This window comes from Pseudophryne corroboree, chromosome 3 (genome assembly GCF_028390025.1).
Source record: "Pseudophryne corroboree isolate aPseCor3 chromosome 3, aPseCor3.hap2, whole genome shotgun sequence".
NCBI lineage: Eukaryota > Metazoa > Chordata > Amphibia > Anura > Myobatrachidae > Pseudophryne > Pseudophryne corroboree.
The window spans coordinates 296,798,145-296,822,184 of record NC_086446.1 but is presented as its reverse complement, the minus strand read 5'-3'; positions in this window follow the sequence as shown (position 1 = coordinate 296,822,184).

Genomic DNA, 24,040 nt, shown 5'->3' with positions numbered 1-24,040 from the left:
TGTACTGGTACCCTTGGCACAGTAAGGAGAAGGTTTTTTATTCAAGCCTCTTCGTAGTTCCGAAGCCGGACGGCTCGGTCAGACCGATTTTAAACCTGAAAAATCTGAATCTCTACCTGAAAAGGTTCAAGTTCAAGATGGAATCCCTGAGGGTAGTGATTTCCAGTCTGGAAGAGGGGGACTTCATGGTGTCAGTAGACATAAAAGATGCTTACTTGCATGTTCCCATTTATCCTTCTCACCAAGCTTATCTGAGATTCGCAGTACAGGATTGCCATTACCAGTTTCAGACGTTGCCGTTCGGACTCTCCACGGCACCGAGCGTATTCACCAAGGTGATGGCGGAGATGATGGTCCTCCTTCGTTAAAAAGGAGTCAATATAATTCCTTATCTGGATGATCTCCTGATAAAAGCGAGATCCAGGGAACAGTTGATGCTGAACATCGCACTCTCCCTGTCAATACTCCAACAACACAGTTGGATCATGAATTTTCCAAAGTCGCAGTTGGAACCGACGACAAGATTGTCCTTTTTAGGGATGATTCTGGACACAGAAGTACGGAGAGTATTTCTTGGTATCCAGATCTTCAGGAGTTGCTCATAGAAGATCCTTGGCCTCTTCCTCCTCGAGAGGACCTACTACAGCAGGGGCCGTGTGTGTATCAAGACTTACCGCTGCTACGTTTGACGGCATGGCTGTTGAGCGTCGGATCCTAGCCCGAAAGGGTATTCCCAAGGAAGTCATCCCCACTCTTATTCAAGCCAGGAAAGGAGTAATATCTAAACATTACCACCGTATTTGGAGAAAATATGTGTCTTGGTGTGAATCCAAGAAGGCTCCTACGGAAGAGTGTGAGTTGGGACGTTTTCTCCATTTTCTGCAGGCTGGTGTGGATGCGGGCCTTAGATTGGGGTCAATCAAGGTCCAGATTTCGGCCTTATCAGTTTTCTTTCAAAAACAATTGGCCTCCTTTCCAGAAGTTCTGACGTACGTGAAAGGGGTTCTGCACATCCAGCCTCCATTTGTGCCTCCAGTGGCACCATGGGACCTTAATGTGGTGTTGCAGTTCCATCAATCAGATTGGTTTGAACCTCTGCAGGAGATAGAATTGAAATTTCTCACTTGGAAAGTGGTGATGCTTTTGGCCTTGGCATCCGCAAGGCGGGTGTCTGAGTTGGGGGCCTTGTCTCACAAGAGCCCTTACCTGATCTTCCATGAAGATAGGGCAGAGTTAAGAACTCGTCAACAATTTCTTCCAATGGTGGTTTCATCCTTCCACATAAACCAACCTATTGTGGTGCCAGTAGCTACTCACACTTTCACTGAGTCACAGTCTCTAGATGTGGTTAGAGCTTTGAAGATTTATGTTGCAAGAACAGCTCGATTACGGAAAACAGAGACTCTGTTTGTTCTGTATGCTCCCAACAAGATTGGGTGTCCTGCTTCTAAGCAGACTATTGCGCGCTGGATCAGAGGGACAATTCAGCACGCTCATTCTACGGCAGGCTTGCCGGTACCAAAGTCGGTGAAGGCCGATTCTACTAGGAAAGTGGGCTCATCCTGGGCGGCTGCCCAGGGCGGCTAGGCTTTACAACTGCGCCGAGCAGCTACTTGGTCAGGATCAAACACATTTGCTAAATTTTATAAGTTTGACACCTTGGCCAATGAGGACCTCAAGTTCGGTCAATCGGTACTGCAGGGTCATACGCACTCTCCCGTACTGGAGCTTTGGTATAACCCCATGGTACTGAAGTGGACACCAGCATCCTCTAGGATGTATGAGAAAATAGGATTTTAATACCTACCGGTAAGTCCTTTTCTCCTAGTCCGTAGAGGATGCTGGGCACCCGACCCAGTGCGTACTTTACCTGCAGTTTGTTCTTTATAGTTACAAAAAAAAAGGCATTTGGTTTCCCCCACCACCCTGAATGATAACAGTAACCAGATATAAATCCCACATAATAATAGAATTCAGAGATCTTTGTTACACATATTTGCGCAAATGTGTGGTTAAGCCCCAAAGCCGCATCAAGGCGTCTCTGTATATTTGGGGTCCCTAGCGCTATATCTAGGTTCAGGGTGTGGCACCCCAGAACACAAGCATAAGCCAGAAAGCCCAGCGTGGCATACCAGTGAAAAAACTATAGTGTAAATAAATTAGTATTTAGGAAGCCGAAGCTATAGAGAGGGTGATACAAACATGAAATGTAATTAAAATAGAGAAATAGTGTTAAAAAATGAATAAGTCAAAAGTGTTAATAGAATGTAAAGGTATGCCACAATAAAGCCATCCAGCTCAGCCAGTCCAGAGGCACCACACCTCACACCTCTTTATAGTTACACAAGTTGTGTTTCATTTGTTTTCAGCATGTTGCTGTAAATGGTTCATGCCTGTTGGCGTGTGTCATGTTTAATGCCATGTTGTGTGGCATGGTTGAGGTGTGAACTGGTATGAATGTCACCATTAGTATAAAAGTAAATCATTTCCTCGAAATGTCCGTCTCCCTGGGCACAGTTCCTATAACTGAGGTCTGGAGGAGGGGCATAGAGGGAGAAGCCAGTTCACACCTTTGAAAAGTCTTAAAGTGCCCATGGCTGATGCGGAACCGTCTATACCCCATGGTACTGAAGTGGATTCCAGCATCCTCTATGGACTAGGAGAAAAGGATTTACCGGTAGGTATTAAAATCCTATTTTTTCTTGCTTATAAATACCCCTCCCTTTCAAGCACCTGAATGATATCACTAAGCTAATTGTGCATCCACCACTAGATTTAATTGCTCTTTCCAGCCAGATATCTTGGGTTCTCTTTAACTAAAGGGCCCCATACACTACAACGATATGTCTGAGGCTGAAGTCGGATGCAGTTTCCCTTGAACTCCACCGGGACCTTCCCGGGAGTGATTCCATACGATTTGGTACTTTTGAGCTAAATTTGCATAAGATATATCGCATGCGACTGATGAAGCTGCTATATATCACATGCATTATATTGTACGGCATACAATTGTACCATGAGATATATCTGATGGGCTGGATAGAGGGCTACGGGGGCTGGGATTGTCCTGAGAATGCCAGTCAAACTTCCCTGTGATACATCGCATGCGATATATCACATTCACAAAAAACACACTTTTTTCATCCGATTCCATCCTATTCCGATATATCATTAGTGCAGTACCACGACCTAGGGGATCCTATCCGACAGCCACGGGGAAGCGCATCAGATTGGATACGATCTAAAACACATACGATTGTACACAATTTCATACAATATATCAGACAGATATATCGGAATTGTATGAAATTGTGTAAAATCGTTCTAGTGTATGGGGCCCTTTAGAGTTTTCCTGAGGGTATACACCAAAAGCTGGGAGTCTCCCATTTCAATGAACATTGGCAGCTTGGCTCTACTATGCCCAGAACCAGATATATCAGCCTTCCAGCAGCTGGTCCCTGCTCCAGCTCCACACACCTGGCTGCAGTTTTATATTTTCGTTGGTGGATTGCTCTGGCTCCTTAACTCTGATCCCCAAGTTCCCAGTACCCCCTGAAAGGTGGGACTCTCTAGTTTTTTTATCCCACTTTTTAACCCATTGAAAACTAAGAAATATATTTTCAGGAACTGGAAACATCTGCAGACAAGCAAGCTTCCCTGATGATTAATATTAAGCCCACTCCACTATCCACCCCTCCCCTGCATATTAAACACCCCATACAACCCTGGAAGTCATGTTCCATGGCCCACTTCATTCAGCCCAATGCCCCTTACTACAGTTTAGTGTTCTCCCTTATGCCACATCTCCCACCATTTGTGCAGTAAAGGAGTACTTAGCAGAAATAACTGACCCAGGTCCTAAATGATGAGCGGAAAATAGAAACCCCCCCACAGCCCGCGGGACATTAAAGCTGCCGCTGATAGCACCCCCCACTCCAAGCGATGGAGGATGGGTAGGGGCCCTAGTGCATTGCTTTGCCCAGGAGCCTACACTGCTGTTAAGATGGCCCTTAGTCAACACAGTCTGTTTCTCCTCTGGTATGAACTTACGCCCCTATACAGAAATGTATATACCTCGAGATGCATACTGCTTTTTTTCTGAGTACTTTTCTTTTGAGTAATGTGTGCCCATTTCTCCAACTCATCAACTCCTGGATGCAGAGGTGTAACTAGTGTTTATGGCACCCAAGGCAAATCTAAAAATGGCAAACCTCAATAAACTGTTCTGTAAAATGATGACTAAATTCTTATATACTAGGTGCACTGTGTGGATAATATTTAATACTGGAGGCACTGCCGGGTATATTATCAATTCTGGATGGGGCACTGTGTGGCAAAATATTAAATACTTGGGGTACAGTGGGGCATAATATTAATACTGTAGGAGGCACTGTAGGGAATACTATTAATACAGAAGTGGGCACTGTGGGCCATAATATTTAATACCTGGGGCACTGTGTATCATAATATTAATGCTGGAGGCATTGTGTGGCATATTGGGGGTACTGTGGAGCTTAATATTAATACTGGGAGTATTGTGTGGCATACTGGGGGGCATTCTGTGGCATAATATTAATACTGGGTACACTATGTAGCATATTGGGTGCACTCTATGGTATAATCTTTTTTAATGGGACATTGTGGGATAATGAGCATAATGGTACACAGGGCCTAATTCAAGGTTGATTGCAAAAGCAAAATATTCCTCTAATGAACAAAACCATGTGCACTGCGGGGGAGGGGGGGCAGATATAACATGTGCAGAGAGAGGTAGATTTGGGTGGGGTGTGTTCAAACTGAAATCTAAATTGCAGTGTAAAAATAAAGCAGCCAGTATTTACCCTGCACAGAAACAATATAACCCACCAAAATCTAACTCTCTTTGCACATGTTACATTATATCTGCCCGACCTGCAGTGCACATGGTTTTGCCCATAAGAGGAAGATTTTGCTTTTACAATCAACCTTGACTTAGGGCCACTGTGTGGTATAATGTAAATATATTGATGGGGCCACACAAGTTAGTTGCCATGGGGCCCCATATAAACCTTAATCCGGCCCTGCAGGGATGCTGACAGACACTGGCTACTGACATCACTGCCCTTTTTACACCCCACAAAGCCGGTGTCCCGCATTAAAGTTACATTTAAGTATAAAGAGGGCATCCAAAGTTTCCCTCTGAGCACTATTTGCTGATCTCTGCACTCCTGGGGCTGGATGTAATGACATTCGAGTTGGTCGGAGGTGTGGGTGCCTGGTTTACATTTTTTTTAAATCAGCAATTATTTACAAGGCATAACCAAGGCAATAAATGATTGCTGCTTTAAAAAAAAGTCTGAGTTCACAGGGAACCACCACCTCCGACCAACTCAGACGTCCTTACATCCGATCCCAAGTGTTACATTTCAGTATGGGGGAACATGGATTGCTTATGCTCCTGTATGTCCATGGAGCCCACCCAGAACAGATTTTATCGTTATCACTGCTTTTTAATAATTAGACAGATGAGAAAGATATTATGGATTACTGTAATAAGCATCATTTTAATTACACAATTAATAAGGTCATCGTGCTATTATATTTCATTTAACCCTTGCATTTCCACGATTCAAAACTGTCTGCCTACAATGAGTTAATATTTGATGGCAGTGCAGATATTTACTTGTGTTATTATCCTGTGGGGTGCTTAATATGAAAAGCCTTACTGCATTATTAGACGCGGCTGGACACCTTCTATTATTCACAGCTACACAACATTCCACACCGCTCTGGAACCCGGCAGCATTTCATTGTCAGTGCCACCCGCAGCTCTACTACATTCATTCTGTTTAAAGTCACAGCATTTTACTGCTGAAATAATGTGAAGAAGTACTTGCTTCATTCCAAGCACTGGAGAGTGGCCCATGTACATACACTACTTTTTTTTATCTCAGTTTGCAAAGTAGGGTGCCACTTTTATAGAGAATCCTATTGTCCGTACTGATAAGGGAGCAAACAGGATATTTACATTTTTCTTCTTTTGCTGATGCAAAACATGTTATCTAAGCCCAGTGTCTGTTGTTTTACTGTAGCTGTAACATTTTCCATGCCAATTTAGAAACATTTGCTAAGGACATGTCATACTGTAGCATGGAAACTAATTTCATCACTACAATGAAATCACTTAGGATAATTTCTTTCTTACCATCATGCCATTGAGTTCTTCACTGTTTTATGTTATCACAGCCAAAAATGAACTAATATACTTTCCTTTTTCTTTTCTTTTTTGAAAAAATAAGGGTGGGGGAGTGCCATACTTTATATATATATCTATATATATATCTATACAGTGACTTATTGCCTGAATCCACTCATCAGGTACTGTGGCAAGAACTTCAGGGACAGCTAGATTCAAGTCAAGTGTAATTGTGCTTGAATGTAGGGGGCTATTCCTGATTTTCAGCCATCTGCGCATGCACAGCGCTCACATCATGCAATCGGACACATTGTGATCACACCCCAGAAGCATGCGATCGCATAGTGATTTAAAGGTGGTGGGCAATCAGGGGCGGCATTCCGGTAATGGGGGATAGTGGCGCAGGAAACGCAGGCGTGTCAGTGCCATTTTCAGGGTGGTCAGATGACGACGCCTGTGTTCCTGCTATAGAAAACATGGCGGTGGTGCGCCTGTATATGTAATCTGGCTGCGTATTTAGGGGTTGACCTCTATTTAGAAGTTTTTACAATTGTAATTGAACAGCGATCGCATCACTGAGCGGTGCTAAACATGCTGGGTGGCCTTGCCCTGTGCTGGGCAGCCCAGGGCATGCGATTTTATCTGTAGCAGTTTTTGCTAATTTAGCAAAAGCTGCTACCCACTCTGAATAACCACCTTAGTTGTCAACTACAATTAATATTCACAAACTGCACTTTTAGAAATGCTGCCATCCTTAGCCTGAAAGCCCATAATTACCCCTTTATGCAACTCGGATAAATTGCCTCTTTTACCCATGACAGCAATGAGTGATATGTGTGCAGAGGGACCATCGTACACCTTTCATAGCCACCAAGCCAGCGCACGACATGTGACGTACTTCATGGGCTACGCACTGCCAACGTTAAATGTAGGAGGAGGTCATAATAATGTGACTCGATCATGTACATCCTTATTTAGAGCTACAAGCTGGTGTGGTAAGAAACTCCTACTTTTCACTGTGAATGAACATGCATTTATAGAAACATGCAATAACTGTTTTGCTGCTACTTTACTTTACAATTAGCCATCTCGTAATAGCCACTAATGGCAGTCAAGTGTCTGTAGGTGTGCTGTGCTTTAGTCCCTGCAGATGTCCTCGTTTTGCGGCCTCCTGAAATACTGCAGATAGCACTTCATCCCCAGTGGTTAGGCAGAAGGATGAAGATCCCCCAAAGACCTCCAGAAGTTACTACACATTTGGACAGTGACAATAATGTTTATTCAACTGAAGTGCATTGTCACTGCTGTTTGGAATATAAAAGGTTAATTGTACAAAATCCACACCAAGTAAAGTACAGCAAATGACATTAATTATCACAGTAATATACTTCAGTCAATCTCACAGTAGGCAGAGATAAATCAATATTAAGCACACTTGACAAATATAATAACATAAGGGGGTACACACGGAGCGATATTTAACTCATTTCTGAGCAATTTGCCTAGATTGCTTAGAACATCGCCGGTGCTAGATTGGCCTGGTTCTTCACTGCGGTGCAAACGGGTCAGAAATGTGCGGCTGTACAGCCTTGAAAAAGGGACTTTGATGTCCCGAAACACGTCGGCACCTGCTTTCCGGTACTTTCCTGTGCTTCTGGACATCCTTGACTGTGAAAGGGACCACAGGGGAACACGCCTGACGGAGCCACATGCAGGGTATTGTTCCCGGGAAATACCTTGCATTTATAACACCTGCGGCTCCGATTATCATCTTGGTAGGACTCTGTTTCCCATGTTGGGTTCTGTTTTTGTCTCACTTTTAATCATTGTGTAGCATTAAATTCATATTTTATTCACATCAAGCTGGTACATTACATTTTATTGAGAAAATAGAAGTTCCTGCAAAAAGTGTAGCACAGGATTAGCGCCAAAGTGGGAGGAGTCACTACCATTTTTAGTGTGTTATGCTGCCCATACACCTAAAGATTTATTGTCAGAGATGGATGGTTGGAATGGTAATGGATGCACATGACAGATGGCCATTTGCTCCAAAATACTGTAAAACTGACAAAAACGGACGTGGATTTAACCAATTTGTCTGTTTTACCATTTTTGTCTGTTTTCCAGTGTTTGGGAGCAAATGACCATCTGTCATTTGCTTACCTCCCAACATTTCTTCTTGACAAATCGGGACAAACGCGCGGCGAAGCCACGCGCGCGCACTCCCAAAAAAGGGGTGTGGGCTAAGAAAAGGGGGTGTGGCTTCCTTGGAGGACCCGCGACGCGAGCCATGCCCCCGTTTTCATCACTGAGGGGGCATGCCCAGCGCTCTGTGAGCCACTGGCATGCCCCCTCTCCCTCTGACTTCAGTGAATAGACGCAGTGCGCATGCGCACAGCGTCTATTCACCGCTGCTCTGCTAAGCAGGGCAGCGGGTAACAGAGCCTCCCAACTACCCCCACCCCCACCGCGGGACACTGTGGCCCGTGGGTGGGACAGCGGGACAGTCCCAAAAAAACGGGACTATCCCGCAAAAATCGGACAGTTGGGAGGTATGCATTTGCTCTTATCCATTACCAAGTTTTCATTCCAACTGTCCAGATCTGACAATAAATCTTTAGGCGTATGGGCAGCATTACACTGCACAGGCTGTCACCTCACTGTGCCTACAATCACTGTCTCCACTCCCTCACTCTCTCCCCTGTGGCTCCACTTAGTGACCAGTGTGACTGACTGAAATAAATGTTGGAAGCAGGAATAATATAAATGAAGTGCTGGTTGTAAGTTAACAAAGGCTGGTACTGGCAGGGACTTGGTTTCCCCTTGATTTTTGTAAATGATGCTGAATGATGACAGATATAAGTGCAGGCTGTTATGGAGTACCTCAGGAGGTGTTGCTAGCTGTGAGGTAAAAGCTTCTTGTTTTGCCCTCTGCTGGCTTTCCCACTGTCCTCAGTGCTTACCAGCTTCTCCAGTCAACTGGCTCAGCCTGTCCCCGCCACACACCGATCTTTCTCAAAACGTCACCAGGCAGCACCTCCGGCTGCTCCAAAACTCTGGGATTGCCCTGCAGCCCAGTGAGTCCTCAATCGCCAACCAAGCCGCCTCCGGGGCCATTCGGCTCAGTACCTCAACAAACGGGACCACTTCCCCCGGCACCTCACACAGCTCCCTCTCCTCAGCACTCAGCTCCCACTCAGTCGGCTCATCCCCTCTTCAGGGGGTTACAGGTCAGCCTTTTGCTAGGTCTGGGCTTCTCCTCTTTGCACCATTTTGCTGGAGGTGCTTGGACCCAAGGAAGAAGGACCTCTGCTCCTAATTTGCAGCACCCACACACACAATCATGCTGCTACAGCTGACGTCATCCAAAGTTAACACCTGCAGCCCCAGTTCTTGCCCTAGCAGTGGGAGCACAGGAACCAAATAAGGGACATTGCAACCCCACAAAGAGTCCTGACAGGGTTCTGTAGTAGGGTATCACAATCTGACCTGCTGACCTACAATTCTGCTTTTAGACTGATTTCTGCATTAGCCGGAATTGTGCAGTATACTTAAACAGCAGTGTGGTGAGGTGAGGCACGTACTAATGTATAAGCCAGAATAAAGTGTATGAAAAATACAAAGACAATATTATAAATATCTTCTTTACATTATTCTAATAATTGCTATAGTCAAAACTCTGGAGTAAAAGTCTATGGGGGTCATTCCGAGTTGTTCGCTAGCAGATTTCGGTCGCAGCGCAGCGATCAGGCAAAAGAATGGCACTTCTGTGCATGCATATGCGGCGCAATACGCACGCGCGTCGTACTATTACAACAAACGATGTAGTTTCACACAGGGTCTAGCGATGCTTTTCAGTCGCACTGCTGGACGCTGCACAAAATTATTTTGTGGCCTCTCTGTGATCCTTTCGTTCGCACTTCTGCTAAGCTAAAATACACTCACAGAGGGCGGCGGCTTAGCGTTTGCACGGCTGCTAAAAGCAGCTAGCGAGCGAACAACTCGGAATGAGGGCCTATGACAGGTGAGGCAGTGCCTCCCTGCCTATCTTTTCCGCACATCTCTGATCAAAACTCACCAAATTTCCAGCAATATATATTGCTGCACCTGTGTATAATGCACACATGAGTGCTTGGCTCATATATTGTGTGTAAATCTGACTCTGATGCTATCCAGTACCTCCTGAGCCATTTATTTTACTGCATTTCCCTGCTATATAGAACATTTATTTTTTATTCCTTTGGCCTTAGGATATTGATAATAACTTTGACTGCAAACCATGGTTATTGTTTATGTTATTGAGTAATTATATTGTATCTTATGTAAAATAAATACTTTTATATATTTTTTCAAACTAGCAGCTGTGTTGACAGCGCTCTCATTTCCTTTTACTTTGATCTCATAATGTGGTGAAAATGCAGTTCCAGAGTGGGCTGGGAGTGGGGGCAGCCATACCAGTCTGTTTTATATAACATAATACTGTTATTAACTAGCGCCCTCTGTGTTTTTTCGTTTTTTCCGCAACTGATCTGTACTAGGACAAATGGGAGCAACACTGCTGCATCACCGCACGGTCTAAGGGGAGACCCTGTGCAGAGAGGCTGCTCTCTGCACCTTGGGCTACGGCATTACCTGAGCAGCTGTTGTCAGAGACAGCAGGCAGAACATTCCCCAGCAGGTGTGTATCCAGGGCCGTCTTTTCGTATGGACAGTTGCCCAAGGGTCCCAGGAGTATAAGGTCCATAGGCTGCAAGCTGAGGGTCTCCTTTTTCCAGGAGTACCAGAGTTTTTAAAATCAGCCCTGGGGAACCAGAGATATCTGACTTTAAAGCAGTGGTCCCCATCCAAGCCTGTTAATTAATCTTCCCAGTCAGATATTTTGGGTTCTGCCTGACTTAGAGTTTTTATGAGGGTATACTCCAAAAACTGAGAGTCTCCCTTTTTGATGGACAGTGTCAGCTTGTCTATTCTATGCCCAGAACCAGATATATCAGCCTTCCAGAAGCTGGTCCTTGCTCCAGCTCCACACGCCTGGTATGCAGTTTTATATTTTTGTGAATGGATTGCTCTGGCTCCTAAACTCTGCTACCCAAGTCAGGAGATAGGTTCTGGTTCCATCCTCGTGTTTTGGATCTGGATTGGTTTTGCCAAAACCACCCTTTTGTGTTTTGGTTTTGCATCTGGATGATTTTTGAAAAGAAACATAAAAACAGCTAAAATAAAAAAAATTGGGGGTAATTTTGATCCTACGTTATTATTGACCTCAATAACATTCATTTTCACTCATTGCCAGTCTATTCTGAACACCTCACAATATTGTTTTTAGGCCAAAAGGTTGCACCGAGGTGGCTGGATGACTAAGCTAAGCGACACAAGTGGGCGGCACAAACATCTGGCCCATCTAGGCGTGGCACTGCAGTGGAAGACAGGATGGCAGATTTAAAAAAATAGGCCCCAAACAGCACATCATGCAAAGAAGAAAAAGAGGTGCAATTAGGTAGCTGGATGGCTAAGCTAAGCAACACAAGTGTGCGGCATAAACACCTGGCCCATCTAGGAGTGGTACTGCAGTGGCAGACAAGATGGCACTTAAAAAAATAGTCCCCAAACAGCACATCATGCAAAGAAGTAAAAGAGGTGCAATGAGGTAGCTGTATGACTAAGCTAAGCGACACAAGTGTGCGGCACAAACACCTTTCCCATCTAGGAGTGGCACTGCAGTGGCAGACAGGATGGCACTTAAAAAAATAGTCCCCAAACAGCACATCATGCAAAGAAGTAAAAGAGGTGCAATGAGGTAGCTGTATGACTAAGCTAAGCGAAACAAGTGTGCGGCACAAACACCTGGCCCATCTAGGAGTGGCACTGCAGTGGCAGACAGGATGGCACTTAAAAAAACTAGTACCCAAAAAGCACATCATGCAAAGAAGTAAAAGAGGTGCAATGAGGTAGCTGTATGACTAAGGTAGTGTGCAGCACAAACACCTGGCCCATCTGTGGTTGGCACTGCAGTCCCACTGCACTAATGGTGGATACCGGATGCACATCTAACACCAGCATAGTTGTTATGGCCTCAGTAATCCGCTTTTCAACAGAGTATATATATACGGCAATACCACTGAATTATACGGCAGGATCATTAGAATTATACGGCAGCACCACTGGACTTATATGGCAGTACCACTGGACATATACGGCAGTATCACTGGACTGGACTTATACGACAGTACCACTGGAATTATACGGCAGGATCACTTGACTTATATGGCAGTACCACTGGACATATACGGCAGTATCACTGAACTGGACTTATACACCAGTACCACTGGAATTATATGGCAGGATCGCTGGAATTATACGGCAGGATCACTGGAATTATACGGCAGGATCACTGGACATATACGGAAGGATCACTGGAATTATACGGCAGGATCACTGGAATTATATGGCAGGATCACTGGATTTATATGCCAGTACCACTGGAATTATACGGCAGGATCACTGGAATTATATGGCAGTACCACTGGACTTATATGGCAGTACCACTGGACTTATATGGCAGTACCACTGGACTTATATGGCAGTACCACTGGACTTATATGGCATGTACCACTGGACATATACGGCATTCTTACTGGACTGGACTTGTACGCCAGTACCACTGAAATTATACGGCAGGATCACTGGAATTATATGGCAGGATCACTGGATTTATATGGCAATACCGTTGGACATATACGGCAGTATCAATGGACATATACGGCAGTATGACTGGACATATACAGCAGTACCACTGGACATATACAGCAGCACAGGGACACCACCACTGGACTGATGCAGGACAACACAGCACCACTGCAATGGACTGGACTTATACAGCAGCACTGGACATATGGCAGCAGAGGACACCACCACTGTGATTGGACTGATGTAGACACAATACACCACCACTGAACTGATGCAGCACAAAATAGCACCACTGGACTGGACTTTTACAGCAGAACTGGACATATGGCAGCAGAGGACACAACCACTGTGACTGGACTGATGCAGCACAAGACACTAACACTGAACTGATGCAGGACACTGAGGAGGGAGACACGTCCTCTCTCTACACTCTCCAATGCCGAAGTGAAAATGGCGACAACGCACGGCGACTTATATGGAATCCAAACCCCGTGAGAATCCGACAGCGGGATGATGAAGTTTTGCCTCATTCTGGTTTCCGAGTCAGGTGGGAAAACCCGAGCCTGACTCGGATCCGGGCTCGGGTGGCGATGTTCGGGCAGGTTTGGTTCTCTGAGAAACGAACCCACTCATCTCTAGTACTTAGTAGAAATTACTGCTCCAGGTCCTACCCCTTCATTGCTTTGCCAAGGGGCCTACACTACTGTCAAGATGGCCCTGGGTGTGTCCAGGGGACTAAGTGCCCAATTAATTTTACACCACACAGTTGTACCCCTACATCACTTTATACCCTTATTCACATTATAGTATTACACCTTACACTTGATTCCTTATTCTTACACTACATTACACTACACAGTGCATTGCAGAGGGTTCTGTAGGGTGCCCACAATGATAGGTTTGTAGAAGGTACCTGCAGGTAAAAAAGAAGCAGTCTGTAGGGCCGAGAGGAGCAGGTGAGCAGATACTAGTTACATGGGCCCAGGCCTGATAGAGGGGCCCAGCAGCAGCTGTATCTCTTCACCTCATCCCAGCACACGATGCTGTGATCTGGGCTGGGATGAGGCTGCAGTATGGCCAGCGTTGAGGGCCATGCCTCCTGTGATTAGGCTACACCCCCTTAAAAGTACCAGGGCCAGACCAGGCTCTCTACTGCCCTGAAAGCAGTGTGCTGTGTCCTACCAGAGGAGGCAATTTAAGAAGTAGTGATGTTGCCTACTGCTAGCCGATTCCCCTAGATTGAGATTCCAGAAGTGAGTGTCCTGTCAGCAGAGGTAGTGGTGTTCCCTCCTGCTGACTGTCTCTGTCCTGTCGGCTGCTGACTGGGTCTCCTGCAGGATTCTGACTGGGTCTCCTGCTGGGCGGCATGTCCCCCTCCCGGATTGTACGGTACTGGCATCAAGCACCCTCGAGCATACTGCAGACACGCTCCTGCTCCTCTTGATCCCTCAGCGCTCCCTCTCTGATGCCCACTTCCAGTCCATAGTGATTTTTGCAACTTGCCGGTGCTCTTATATGCAAGCAGCAATGACCACCGCTGTGTGTTGTTTAAACATAATGTAAAAGAAAAGTATCCTAAACAACAGGTGGGAGGGAGGGCCTTGGTGACACCCCCCTCCCAAATCCGCAATTGGCTCTACCTGCAGTGCAACATGGTTTGTCCTGTTGCTTGATAGTTTGCTTTACTTACAAAATTGAATCAGGCCCATTACGTGATCCTTCCAATCATGGTCCGCCATCACTTCATCGTTCTTCATTCGAGGGCCCGAACCGGGTAGCAGGGGTATTGATTGATCGGGACCACCGGTAGATGAGCATGACCTGGCAACCCTATTTTGAATTCAATGCCGACCATGAGCCAATCGGAGCTCACGGACCGGCAGCCGATCAGTAGCTGCCAGGTGGTATTGAATTCAAAATAGGTCTGTCTCTGATGCTCAGTGGTCCTGATAGATCAACACTCCTGCCACCCGTGCCCCCTCAATCTGCACATGGACCACTGCTGCCAGTTGTCTACACTGGATGCATGTGAACAGCTGCTAAGAGGAGTCCCAGCAACTTACATCACCATGATCAACTGACTGGTGGTCATAGTTCTGTCCTCTTACGGTGTATGTTTTTTCCCCCTGTTGGGTTAAAAAAAATAGCTGAATTTCCCATGGAATTACATAAACACATAAATGTGTATACAGCGATGCGCTTGCATCTTAAGGGTTTCCCCCTGCCTCCACAGCCTAGCTGCAAAGACAGTCGTCGGGCAGCCATGTTTTGGGTCGCAGCAGCTGCATGCGATATCATGCAGCCGCCACGGCCTGTCCCACAAACTGTCCGGATGCGCCTCCATTGTCCAGACTGCACCCCCCCCCAATGCCACGTCGACACCCATTAAATGACACAGAGGCATTAACATAAGTGAGATAGCATTGCATCTCACTGTGTGCATGCGCAGTACAGCTCCTATGAGTGGCACAAGTGCTTCAGTATGCGATCGCATCGCTGATGCGTTCTATACTGAATTAGGCCCCATGGCACATATAGACCGCAAAACTTTTGAAATTTGTTATTGCACATTTTAGCTATTTTAAATCCTTACTAAGTCTTAAGTAGTAGTGAATAGTTATTTTGCCCAAATCCAAATGGGTGTAAGTCTGAAACAGCAGATTTTGGCATTGCCAGTCCTAATAAATGATTCAGTGGGTTTTCACATTTAGGCTGTCACACATAGCTGTCACACATGCTCCAATCAGACAAACAATGCTAGTTGCTCGGTCATTCCTGGAGATAATTATGTATCAGGTTCTGGAAAGGGGGAGGGGTCACAGACAAACAACAGACAGAGAGGGGGGATGGCAAATCCCCACCCCTATATTTCCCTTCAGCACACTAAAAATTACCTGTAATCATACCTGAACCTATCTGGTAATAGAAATTCAGATAATTAGTCACACATGTTTGCAAACACATGTTTAGCTGCTGAGCCACTCACGGCTTCTCCGATATCAGCAGTCCTAACACTACATAATAGCAGTGCCCACATAGGGCCATTTAATTTGTCACAGTAGGCCTCATGATAAAGGCTATTACTAAAACACTTCGAGACAGAGATCTAACTCTCCCGGGAGCCACCCCCAGGATCTCCCATCGGCACTACAAGGAACAGCATGCCTTCCAAATACTGCTCCCATTCAATGCCTCTCACACACAAGCAGACAAACAATGGTAGTTGCTCGGTCATTCCTGGAGATAATTATGTATCAGGTTCTGGAAAGGGGGAGGGGTCACAGACAAATAACAGACAGAGAAGGGGGGTTGCAAATCCTCATCCCTATATTTCCCTTCAGCATACTAAAAATTACCTGTAATCATACCTGAACCTATCTGGTAATAGAAATTCAGATAATTAGTCACACATGTTTGCAAACACATGTTTAGCTGCTGAGCCACTTCCCGGCTTCTCCGATATCAGCAGGCCTAACACTACATAATAGCAGTGCCCACATAGGGCCATGTTATTTGTCACAGTAGGCCTCATGATAAAGGCTATAACTAAAACACATCCAGACAGAGATCTAACTTACCCGGGGAGCCACCCCCAGGATCTCCCATTGGCACTACAAGGAACAGCATGCCTTTCAAATACTGCTCCCATTCAATGCCTCTCGCACACAAGCAGACAAACAATGGTAGTTGCTCGGTCATTCCTGGTTATAACAAAACATGGCTCAGCAGCTAAACATGTGTTTGCAAACATGTGTGACTAATTCTCTGAATTTCTATTACCAGATAGGTTCAGGTATGGTTATATGTAATTTTTAGTGTGCTGAAGGGAAATATAGGGGTGGACACATGCTCCAATGTCAGTAACTGCAGTAGTGTAATAGGGAATCCAACAGCAGCTTGTGGATAGATTCACAGATTACATTTAATATAAACTAACGCATTTCTTTGTTGATTTCATCATAAAGATGCCGAAAGTTTTGTTTCTCATAGTTATACAGTATACTCTTTCCTAATTACAAACCTAAAACAAATATGATATTTATACAACTAGACTGGTATTGGCTTAGAATAGACCTACTCTTACTACCCAATGCACCATTGTCTCCCATGTACCAATGTGGTGATCATAGTGCTTCCATAACAGCATTCTGAGTCTACGAAGTAACATGAGAGCGTGTGCTGCCATCTTTTAAAGACCAATTAGAAACATGCAGCATACACTCACACGTCACTTCCCAGAAGGCATAATGTTGCATTTCTGAGTCACATGGCAAAATATTGGCAGTTGTTTGGTGATTTGAGGACTGAAAACCCAAGTGGGGCATCACTGCAAATGCACTGGCTTCAAACAACAAAAATTATCTGCAGTACAACCCATGTATCATCGCCCTAGAGCATCTAAACACTTTTATGGGTTTTTGCCTTACTAATTCTGGTTAGGTATTCATTCTGCACCACATGACATACTGGTTGTGAGTCACTGCTGTAAAATATAATGTATTAGTTTATCTTTACATTTCTATGATGAGTAGAGGTAGAACAGGCTGCAGCGGGACAGAGTCTATGCCAAAACTTCTGCTGGATTCGCCGTTTCTAGTTCATAAACTCTACTTACTACACACCCCTGAGAGTCTCAGAAAACAACACAACGTCATGCTCCAGTGTTTTGGTAAAGAGAAGACAGATGTTGTTCAGGCTTTAGCTAAATGAGAGCTGATTCTACTCTCTCGCTGCTTAGAATGACCATCTGGGAAGTCACGACCAATTACATACTGGTTTGGTCAGCTTCTGAACTGACTGTATGTGTTTTTGTTTCTGGAATATTTGAATACATGTTTCTATCACCATCAATCTTCTAATATTCTTTATTGTTTTTGATGAATTATGTATGACCTGCTGCATTGTAACAGATGTACCAGAACATAAGGAAATGAGAAATAATGTATTAAAATGTAATATTATTAACTAGATACTTGTATACTCATTTCCCTTTACACTAATTCTGCACAGCGATATCTACAGCATTCTACAAAATAAATTAGAGAGATATATAAGGACACAGGGAGTTCCATTTATATCCCCTTCATTTATTCGTTTTTATTTCTGGGGCCCTGTACTAGTATTACATAGACCCACTGGGAAATAAAGATTATATCACCCTCACATCCTCTTAAATGTTATAGTGCAACCAATTCAGGCTCCCAGAATACCAGAATGCCAGGCTGATTATCCATTAAAAAGAGAAGGACAGTAGCATAAAACATATAAAAAATGCAGTTATTGCTTAAACAAAACAAAAAAAAAAAAACTGATACTTTGCACTAAATATACCATGAAGACACTCCATTTAGTATTTGACTAAAAATAACTGTGGGCTTGATTCATGTTTGTAAGTAAAGCAAAAAATACGAGTAACTTTCTGTCTGCAATAAACCATGTTGCCATGCAAGGGTAGCAAATACATGTATAATCTTTCTGTGCAGAGTAAATACTGGCTGCTTTTGCATGTAGCCCACAAATGTTAGACAGCTTTATTTTTACACTGCAGTCTAGATTTCAGTTTGAACACACCCCACCCAAATCTAACTCTCTCTGCACATGTTACACGTGCTTCACTTGCCGTACGGCATGGTTTTGCCCAGTTGCTTGCTTTTTTGCTTTACTTATACACATGAATCAGGCAATGTAACTATTTATAATGGGTGCAGTGTGTGCGGTGCACATGGGCCCCTGAGTCCAGGGGGGCCCACACCTCACACGCTGCACCCATTTCTTTAATACTCACCTCTCCGAAGTCCTACATCAGCAGCAGCAAGGGCACAAATTATCATTGGGAAATGGAGTGACGGACATTTTCCCGGCGCTTCGCACATGTGCAGTAGAGAAATCACCATTTTTCAGAGATCTGCGCATGCATATCAGGGTTGCCTACCCTCCCGCATTGAGCGGGGGGCTCCCGTTTTTAACATGAGCCTCCCGCTGCCCCGCAATAGCTCCCGATCCTCCCGGTTTTTCATTCTACGCGCTGAAAGTGCGTACTGCGCATGCGCGAGTGGAAGATCATGCACCGCCCGTGCAGGCCCCGCCTCCCGTCATTCTGGACTTACACATATGCAGTCCGCATTCTCCTGACGGACGTCGGTCGCGTTATGGATTGCTGTGGCCAGGAAGTGCCTGTACTTCAAGCTCCTCCCTGTATACTGTACACTGAGAGCAGGCGGGCTGCCTGGAGCTGAAACCAGCTGCAGCTGGTCATTGGGTGAGAGAGCTGAGGCAGGGTTGCCTCAGGTGGATCGGGCACAGCAGCGATGGAGCCCAGCCGTGACCGGGGGAGGAGCAGAGAAACCTTCACAGGAAAAAAGGTTAGAGGTGTAGGTGTGTGTGTGTTGGTCCGGGTGTGCTGAGGAGTGGAGGCATGGGTAACTAAGTGCAGGACTCGGGCTGGGGAGTCAGGACCCAGCAGAGCTGTGGACCTCCCTCCTCCTCTCCTCTTACTTCACGCTGCTGCTGTCTCTCACTTCAAACTCCTGCAACTCCGAGTCCTCTGTGTTTTCATTTGCCCACTTGAAGCCCCACCTCCTCTCACTGCACAGCTGTCAGTCTGCAATGTGAGGCTGGAGCTCACTGAATAACACTTGTAAGTTGTAAGGCTGGCCTGCCTTGAGGAGGGGAGCTCATGGCATGTTCTGTGGTGCCCCCTCTCTGAGAGGTGCTTTCCCTCCTCCTATTGCTGCTACTTTCTGCTGGCAGTTTCTTTACTTTTTTCTTAGTTCTAAAAAAAAAGATTGTAGGCAGAATCCCCATATGCACAGCAGCACAGGTCATCTGGAAACTGCCCTGGTTATATTGGTCTTTGCAGCAGCTGTCTCCATTCCTGAGTGCCCCTCTCTGTGAGTCTGTGTCCCCACCCCATGACAACTGCACACAGAGTCACAGGTAGTGCTCGAAGTGGGCTGGTATACACTGGTATGGCATACCGACACTTCGAGCACTGACCGCTGAAGGCCCCTGCCGCCGCTATCCTTTCAAATTTAGCGCTATTCAAGCGCCAAATGGAACTCTCGAACCAGCAGCCATTAGGGAGCGTCCGCTCCTGATTGGCTGCCGGTCCGCATCAGATTTGGAATTATAGGCAGACTGGACGCAGGGGGAGGCACCAGAGTCGCACTGAAGGCCATTGCCACCAACCACAGCCTACTCCTCTGTACCTCTCTGTGAGTCTGTGTCCCCACCCCATGACAGCTGCACACAGAGTCACAGGTAGTGCTCGAAGTGGGCTGGTATACACCGGTATGGCATACCGACACTTCGAGCACTGACCGCTGAAGACCCCTGCCGCCGCTATCCTTTCACCAACCACAGCCTACTCCTCTGTACCGCCACCACCGATGACGACCACAGCCTCCTCCTCACCGCCGCTGCAGCTGACCACAGCGTCCTCAGTACCGCAGCTGCCGATCACAGCCTCCTCCTCCTCCGCACCACTGCTCATTAGGTGATCTTAACCTGCTGCCTCTCTCTCCCTACTGTATGTCCTTCCCATCCCTCTCTGTCACTGTCCCTGCTGTCACTTTCCCTCTCATTCTGTCACTCTCACTGTTCCTGCTGTCAATTTACCTGTCCCTCTGTCACTCTCCCTGTCCCTCTGTCATCTCTCTGTCCCTATGTCCCTGCTGTCACTCTCCATGTCCCTGCTGTCACTCTCTCTGTCCCTGTATTTTGGCTCATACTGTGTGGCGTAATGTGAATTTTGGCTCATTCCGTGTGGCATAATGTGAATTTTTGCTCATTCCATATGGTGTAATGTGAATTTTGCTCATTTTGTGTGACGTAGTGTGAATTTTGGCTCATACTGTGTGGCGTAATGGGAATTTTGGCTCATTCTGTGTGGCGTAATGTGAATTATGGCTCATTCCGTGTGATGTAATGTGAATTTTGGCTCATACTGTGTGGCGTAACGTGAAAGGGGCACCAGTACTAGATAGTATAAGGGGTCCTACTATTATGGGTATACGGCGTGGTACCGTACACTTAAAGACATGCCCCCTTTTGAGAGGCCACACCTCCTTTTCCAAATCAGCCTTCACTTTTCCACACCCAGACATAAAATTTCCACTTCCACCACTGGTCACAGGAGAATAGGCAGCATGAGAGGCAGAAGAATTATCTTTGAAACGTTTAGTGCTACAGGAAGAAAGGTAAATGTGCGGCTCTGGACCTCTTGGTAAGAAATACATTGTTAAAATAAAATGAATGCTACATTTGTATACAGTGTGGGGTTATAAACAAAAAGGATTGCACTGGGAAGGTCCACCTCCAAATCAGGCCCAGAGTGTTCCAGAGCTCAACCACAACCATTTGTCTGATGTCTGAATCTCATGTCTGGAGATACACTCACACACAAACCCCCTCAGGCAGCATGCTGCACTTTGGGGTTCATTCCGACCTGCAATGCGCACACGGTCCGTTGCCGTCGCTGGGCAGCTGTCAGAACAAAGAAGAAAGTCATCGCTAGCGCGATCGCAAGAAGATTGACAGGGAGGAGGCGTTCCGGGGCGTCTACTCACCATTTACCGGGCGTGGTGAGGCGAACCTAGGCGGATCCAGGCGTTTGGAGGGCGGATGTCTGACATCAATCCCGGGACCTTCGTCGCAGGATCCGTTGCACAAGGTAAGTAGGTCTGACCCTGGTCTTGTTTTGCAGGAAACTTTTTTAGCATAGCCGGGCTGCACAAGCGATCGCAGCCCTGCTATGCTAAAATACACTCCCCCATAGGCAGCGTCTAGTTGATCGCACGAGCAGCAAAAAGTTGCTACGTGTGATCAACTCGGAATGGCCCCATAAGTACTTAAGATTTCACCTGCCACTGCAGGACACACCCCTTAGTGGCACTAGATACGCCCATAGGTGGAGCTAGATACGCCCTTTGGGCGGAGCATAACACACCCTCTCATCGGTGCGGTGCATTCTACTACCAGCTAAAATCTCCCTCAAACTAGTTTCTACAGCACTGTTGGCTAGAGAGGAGTAAGCACGAATGGAGGAGGCTGCACACGGGCATCCTCCTCTCTTAATACACTCCTGGGCCTTGTATTTCATAACCCATGAAGTTTATAGAAATTATATATATATAAAGAGCTGTATAAAACATTGCACTAGAAATCAGCTATATTATAACTCAAATTTTAAATGATTTATATTTATATAAATAGTAAAGGGTAACTTCATACAAAAAAATGTTTTTATGAACATACTGTACTATGCCTTCTCCATCACCCTTCAACCAGTTGGAAAAAACATGTTTTCCATTTGTTTTCATGCAAGGAATTATTTGGGGTCATTCAACCGCTTCCTCCAAGCGTTATTGATTCTTGTCTACATGAGGATGTGATGTGAAGATAAAATTCCCATCATTTACTTTACATGGGGCGGCGGGGGGTTGTATTTCTTGCATGTAAAAGCAAAAAGGAATACTTGGATGCAGAGCCGGATTAAGGCCCCGGGAGGCCTGGGGCACTAAAGAGCAGGGGGCCCCCATGGACTAAAAAAATAAAATATATATATATATATATATATATATATCCACATCGCTCTAAGAATCCCTCCTCCTTCAGTTCAGCGTGCGGTGCGCCAATGACTGAGTCGCAGGCTTGCTGAGCCGGACAGCAATTGGACAGCTGAGCCGTCGCTCAGCTGCCCTGACTACAGCTGTTAGAGCACTCTTCTTAGAGCTGTAGTCAGGGCAGCTGAGCGACGGCTCAGCTGTCCAATTGCTGTCCGGCTCAGCAAGCCTACGGCTCAGTCATTGGTGCGCCGCACGCTGAACTGAAGGAGGAGGGGGGACAGGGCAGCCAGAGGTGGATTTAGATCTCAGGGGGCCCTAAGCAAGACACCTATTTGGGGCCCTTTTCCTCAATCTATAGCACTATAGTTACGTTTCTGATTTATGCCCCTTACATTACTTGTCAGCGGTGTGTGTGTTGATCTCTTCAGCTATTACTATGTAATAATATAGTGCAGTTGTAAAGCACAATATAATATGCTGGCGCTGTATAAGTAATGGGATGCGGGACCTCCTAACAGGTGAAGGGGTACATTTTCAAGATGTTTTATTTATTTATTTTTTTATTAAGGTTTAAGATTATCATCTCTTAATTAATTTAGTCTATTTTTTAACCTTTTTCACATTGTTGCAACTGAATGGCCAAATCTTTGTTACACATCTGCAAAACTAACCAGCAAAATGTATCCTTTTCTGTGTCACTGGGGCAGCTGAATAGCACCTAGAGGTATTTGAATATGCAGAGCTGGGCTGTTATCTCACTAACAGGCTTCATCCTCTCTGTTATCAGCCCTGTTTAGCCCTAGCTAACTCTTAAAGTGACGGTAGCCTTTTATCCCCCCCCCCTGCTCAAATGTAGCAGGCAGGCCCCTGTCCAGTCAGTGTATGCTGCCATACCCCCTGTCACACATTCCCACTCACCCCTCACTGTCACACATTCCCACTCACCCCTTACTGTCACACATTCCCACTCACCCCTCACTGTCACACAAACCCACTCACTGTAGCATATTCCTATTCACACCTCATTGTAACACATACCCACTCACTCCCAGACCCCAGGATAACCAGTCACACATTAGTATCCTCCCTCCAATGCCACAAATGCCCCCTCTGCCCATCTATACTGCATCAGGGCGTCTCTCCACCTCCCTCTCACCTTTAACCAGCAGGACAGTGCGGCACCTTTACTGTGGATGTCAAAAGCGCTCCTTCTGTTACAGTCTGCTTCCGGACACAATGCCATCACCAGGTCCCACTCCCAGGCTCCCGCCTCCCAGCAGCGGCAGTTGCAGCGTGCCCCGACCGGCTCCTCTCTGACTGCGTGTGACGTCACATGAAACAGGAAGGAGTCAGGACAGGATACAAGCGAGTGCTGGAGGAGCAGGTCACTGGCAGCTGTCTAAACACTGACAGCCTGCCGGGACCATGAAAACAGCCTGCGCATGCTGTGAGTCAGGCGGACCCTGGGACTCACCGGGCCCTAGGCATCCACTTTGGATGCGTTGCGGTAAATCCGCCTCTGAGGGCAGCGGGGAGCCGGGGCTCGTGAGCGCAGCACCGCAGATCGGATTGAAGAGAGATCCGATCTGTGGTGTGGCAGGGGGCCCTTTTG